The following is a 6,000-nucleotide window of genomic DNA, read 5'->3' on the forward strand; positions in this document are numbered from 1 at the left end:
GCTTCCTTGCTTCTTACTTTCCCTTCTTCTAGGTGGCCTGTACGATCAACCCTACAGAAACAAGTCCACTGGAATTTTCGTTCATTGCACCAAATCCATAAGTTAGTTTGGTGAGCGTGTACATCTTAGCATGGGTCTTCTGATGTAGAATATACTGCATTTATCCCTTGGTCCAGATCTGTCCTGTGTTGCTCTGCCTGGCTTGCGGCTTTAGTGCTTTGAGCTCGGTGTACATGTTGTGGGGTTAATTTCCAGATATTCAATTTTACTACCGTAAATAGGATTCTTTTTCCATTTTTGCCCTGTTAAGGCTGGCATGTAGGAAAACTATTGCTCTTTTGTGTTTATATTCATGGAATTTAAAAAATTAGTGCATTTTTTTCAGGTAGACAATCATATCATATTTGAGTAATGTCAGTTTCGCCTCTTCTTTACCAATTAAAAAAGGGCAAAATTATCTATATCTTCAATCTTTTAAAATCTGTTTTGCCCCTTCTCATTCTGTTGTGTGGCACAGAACGTTGGCCACAGTCAGCTGCCTTGTCTTCCCCCTTGTTTACTGTCGGGTGTTGGCCGTTGGCTTTGCGGTTTGAGGATGTATTTTTAACCTTGTCAAGAAAGTATTCCTCTTCTTTAGCTTATTAAAAAGTTTTCACAAATGGTTTTCACCATCTATTGACATCATCATGGTGCTCTTCTCCTTTCCTTTGTATTTGTGACGAGTGATCACTCAGTATGAAAGGACTCCTACTCTGGATCAGTCCTTCCTTTGTTTCATGTTTGTAGCAGATGTACTGTTGTTAACACACTGCTGTCATATTTCACATATCATTTTTGTCTCTGTCTTCATAAAGGGCATCTGCCTTTAGGTTCCTTTTCAACCTGTTTTTGCTCGTGTCTCTAGGATATGCTGGCTTTGGGAAATGAACGATTGGGAAGCATGCCATCCTTTTGTGTTCTCTGGAAACATTTATCTAGCATGGAAATGATCTGTTCCACAACAGTCAGAAAACCTAGCCTGTGAAATGTCTGGGGCTGGTAGCTTGCTCGAAAACATTCTTGAACAACGTGTTCAATTTCACACAGCTTTTTGCCATTGCTTATTGATTCAATTGTGGTGACTCATTTTCCTGGAAAAGAGAAAAGCATATATTGTCTAAATATCGACATTAAGAATGAAACCTGTTTATCGATCTTGCCTACATAAATGGAGGGAATTGGTACATTTATTTTTTGACCTCACCTTCTTTCTCCTGTGTGTCTCCCCCTTACATTGTCACCAGGCTGTTTTTTACATTAAATGTTTTCCCTTTCAAGAAATGCACAGGACAGGTGCATCTGATTAATAACAATGATCCAGAGTTGTTTGATGATGTGGCTCTAACGCCGCCCTTTGCCAATATTTGAGGGACTTTCTCCTTATGTCTTTGCTGGTGGCCTGGCGTGCACTCCTGAGGACAGGTCCGTGGGTGTTGGCTCTGAAACCTTGGCTGGGTGTAGAATTTTGGGATCACCAACTTTCCTTAACACCCTGAAGTCCCTGCTTCACTTTTTTCTAGTGTTTACTGTTGTGGGAGGGAAACTGAGGCCAGGCTGATACTTGTTTGTAAAAAGAAACCTATTTTTTAACCCTGGATTGCTGAAGGAAGCTTTATCCACAAAATTCGAAAATTTCTCCATGTTCTGACATGGATTTCGGAATCAGTTGTCACTGACATGTGGAATGTCTGTTAAGCGTCCAGATTTGTTTGTTTCAAGGACATTTTCTTCTGCTATAGCTGCCTCCGTTAGGAGGCTGGGGCGTGTGAAAGGGGCCCTGCAGCCCACGTGAATGTGGTGCCCCGGTGTGTGTGAGAGCTCCGCCCTCCTGAGCGTGACGCCTCCTCCCCACGCCCGGCCTCTCGCCTTCCCGTGCGATGCTCTGGGGCGGCCAGTCTCTGCTCTGTTCCTCACAGGCGCTGCACCCCTAGGAGAAGGCCCATGTCTCCTGAGTCATGGCTGGTTTCTTTCGCGCCCCCGGTTTTACCGTGGGAGTCAGTGACTCTGCGGGTGGGAAGCAGTGGTTTCGGGATTGCATACAAACTCTTCTGATTAACTGCCCAGATTAACACCAGTCGCCCCTGCGTTCGCCGTGCCGGCGGCCCCACTGCCCCGGTGGGATGAAGGCTTCTGCCTCTGGTGCCCTTTCTCCCGGGAGCAGATGGAGCCGTCGTGTCACCTGCTCCAGCTCGTCCCCTAGTGCGACCCCACTTGCCTTCTGTCTCCGGAAAGCTGTCCCGATGCCTGTGGCCCACTTACGGCTGCTGTCCCTGAGCCTCGCTCTAGTGTGGGCTCAGGGGTTCCCGTGAATTCTTATCTTCATGCAATAGAATTTTGGGAGTGAACAAGGAAAATGCACATGCCAGTTTGACCGTCTTGAAAAAAGAACTTGGTGGGGCAAGGGTTATTGGGAGAGATAGAGAAAGAGGCCTTTGGAGAGCAGGGAACGGCTTGGACTGAGATGTTGGCTGCGGTGGCCACCCAGCAGAGTGAGCCATGCCCTTTGGGGGCAGGAGGTCAGAGGACCCTGCAGGGAGGGGGGAGGGTCAAGGGCAGATTCAGCTGCTGTCCCGGACTGAAGAAGCCGCTGCTCTGGGTCAGCCTGCTTCCCGTTTCTCTAATCCCCTCCCCCTGCCCCACATTTGGAAGATTTTGGCCTGCGCTCAGCTGGTAAAGTACGTGATCGGATCCCAGCTACCCCGGACCCTCACATCTTCCTCTGAAAATACGGGAGGTAAATTAGGTAATTTTTGTTTTTGAATTGATGTGTGCTACTCAGGCTTCTGACTTATAACTTAATTGTGCTGCTGTAGGTAACTTCCAATTTTTCTCTGGATCCATTTGAATAAACTTTGGGTTCTGTCTCAGTATTAGCCAGGGGATGATTAAAAAGTAAGCCGGAGAGTTTAGTAGCTTTGTAACAATAGCATAAAATGTGGAATAATGAACTGTAAATGCGTCTAATTACATAAATAATGCATTTGTGTAATTGTCAAGTAAGGGGGTGTGCTAATGAATCAATTATTTTTAATTGTAGGATGCTTGATTGTTTCAGAAATATAATTGATTGTAATCAAGAATCAATTAAATGTTGATAGTAATTATGTTTATCAAGTTTAAATACATGACATCATTACACTATAACTGCTTCAGGAAGAAGAAACTAGAATGAGGTTATTCTAAGTGAAGGAGGAATAGCTCTTATTTATGCCAGCAGCTCGGCAGTGGTGGCTGCACAGTAATGAGGTAGAAAAGAGATGCTCTTCAAGGCTTATCAGTCAAGGCTGATGGGGGCAAACTCCTCCAGCTGTGAGCTCATCACATCCTGAAGCCGAGCGAGCAGGTGTCTGCCTGTGGGGTGTTTGGTCGGCAGCCCTTTGAGGTGAGAACCACAGGTGCTCCGTGGGTGCAGCATGGCCGGGCCCTCACCCCGTGTTGTTCCTGGCGAACGCTGTGATCCCAGGATTATTTGGGCTCTTTGAAGTGGGTGGCGTCTGTCTCGGGTGTCCTACTTGACTTGTGACGTTCAGCGCTGGCGAATTCGCTGCCGGAGGTCCAGGCATTGGGGAAACGCACGTAAGCGTGTGAGGGTGTGTCGGAGGGAATGACTGGTGATCGTAACGCGAGCCCGCGAGCCCCTCTGTGCCTGGGACTGCATCCCATTCGTGTCTGCCTTCCTAGTGCCTGCCGCACAGTAGGTACTTTACAAATGTTGCGTGAGTAGTTAAAGAACTGTTCATGATTTATTAGGCAATTAGGACATTGCAGCTAGGTGGCTACTTTTGTCCTCAATCTGCCACTTGACTTACCCACGCTCTTCCCCTCATTCACTCATTCATTCAATAAATATTTATTGAGCATTTGCTATGTGCCAAGAACTGTCCCAGAAGTTTAGGATTTATTGTTTAACAGGATAAGACAGTCCTTACCCTCCTGAGTTCATAGTACATAAAGGGAACCAGGTAATTGAACAAGTCATTGCAATAGGATGACAAGTGCTCCTGGGATTTGGAGGGACTGACTTGTCCCAGTTTGCACAGGTGGTGAGTGGTAGAGCTGGGTGGAACGATTGCCGGGCCTGTGTCTTCACCACCAGGCCACACGGTGGCTTCTCTTTAGCCTGATGTTGGGAGCCCTTCACAAGGTTGTACTTTCGGTGGACATTTTTGTTCACAGGGCCGGGCTAATAAGTGCTGGAGACACTTACCCTTCAGTGTTTGGAAACTTTCTCGCATTATTTCTTTGTTAATTTCCTTCTCTCAGCTCTTCTCTCTCTTTCCTGTGCTGCTACTTTTTTTTTTTTTTTCTGATGTTGGATCTCTCTCTTTTTTTGATGCTCTTGTCTCTCTTTCCTGTGCTGCTACTTTTTTTTTGACGTTGGATCTCCTGAACTGATTCTGTAACTTTCTTGAATTTTCATCCTTTTTAATTTTGTTCTACTTTATAATCCAAACTTATTATGGTATCTTCAGTATTTGTTATTCTGCTTTTTAATTTCCGAGAGTTTTTTTCTTTTTCTCTGAATTTTTTTTTTTTTTTTTGTATAGCATAGTGGTCTCATTTTACAAATTCATTTTCTGTTCTTTTCTTGCTGAGCAAATTAATGATAGTTTCTTTTAAAATTTTTCTTGTATTTCTGTTTCTAAATTTTTCCAATTTCCACCCCAATTTTACTGAAATATAATTTACATACAGCACTATGTAAGTTTACATTGAACAGCGTAATGGTCTGACTTACTTAAATGATGCAGTGATTAACCCAATAGGTTTAGTGGACGGTCCACCATCTAGCTCATCACCTCACATGGATACTATATATATATATATATATATATATATATATATATATATATATACCATCTCACATATATACTGTATATATATATCATCTCACATAGATACTATATATATATATACATCATCTTACATAGATACTATATATGCATCATCTTACATAGATACTATATATATATATATATATATATATATACCATCTCACATATATACTGTATATATATATCATCTCACCCAGATACTATATACATATATCATCTCACATAGATACTATATATAGCATCTCACGTAGATACTATATATATAGCATCTCACATAGATACTATATATATATATACATCATCTTACATAGATACTATATATACATCATCTTACATAGATACTACATATATAGCATCTCACATAGATACTATATATAGCATCTCACGTAGATACTGTATACATATACATATATCATCGCACATATATATGTATATCCTTGTGATGATAATTTAGGATTCACACTCTGTTTTTTTCTGAGTTGAGTTTTTTGTTTGCTTGTTCTGGGTTTGTCTGTTTTGTTTTTGTTTTTGATGTTAGAAGTTTCCCTCAAGTATCTGGCCATAATCAGCACTTCTCCTCGTGTCTATGAATGGCTCACTGAAACCTGATGGCAGCTCGGTGGGCCTGGTAGGTCTTGGTGGGTGGGGAGCTTTGCCGCAGGATGTCAGTTCGGGGGGCCAGGGATTCTGTCATGGAGCCCGGCTGACAGAATTGGCAGGGCTCTTCCCCCAGGCTAGCCAGCTTCCTCAGGGAAGAATTCCCGAGACTTCTGCCGGGTGTAAACCTTGATGTCAGCATCTGGAAGAGAGGTGGAGGAAGGGGGCCACCATCCAGAAGCATCCAGTCTGCATCTCCTACCCCACCTCCCTCTGGTCCCTTCTTGAAAAATTCAGTCCTACAGACCTGAGGCGGGTTGTATGAGGCAGCTGTGCACGCCGAGCAGGGGAGCAGGGCGAGGGGGGGACCGTGGCGAGCAGGGCCCAGGCGGGGGGCCCAGGCCACGCAGAGTCACCTCCTACGGATGCCTGGCTTTGGACGCGAGAAGCCGACTGTGAAGGGGGCAGCACTGTAGCCCCCGAGGTTCAAGGGGTGGTTATGAGAACAGTGTAACACTTCTGTCTGCCC

The sequence above is a fragment of the Phocoena phocoena genome, chromosome 14, assembly GCF_963924675.1.
Source record: "Phocoena phocoena chromosome 14, mPhoPho1.1, whole genome shotgun sequence".
In the NCBI taxonomy this organism is placed as follows: Eukaryota; Metazoa; Chordata; class Mammalia; order Artiodactyla; family Phocoenidae; genus Phocoena; species Phocoena phocoena.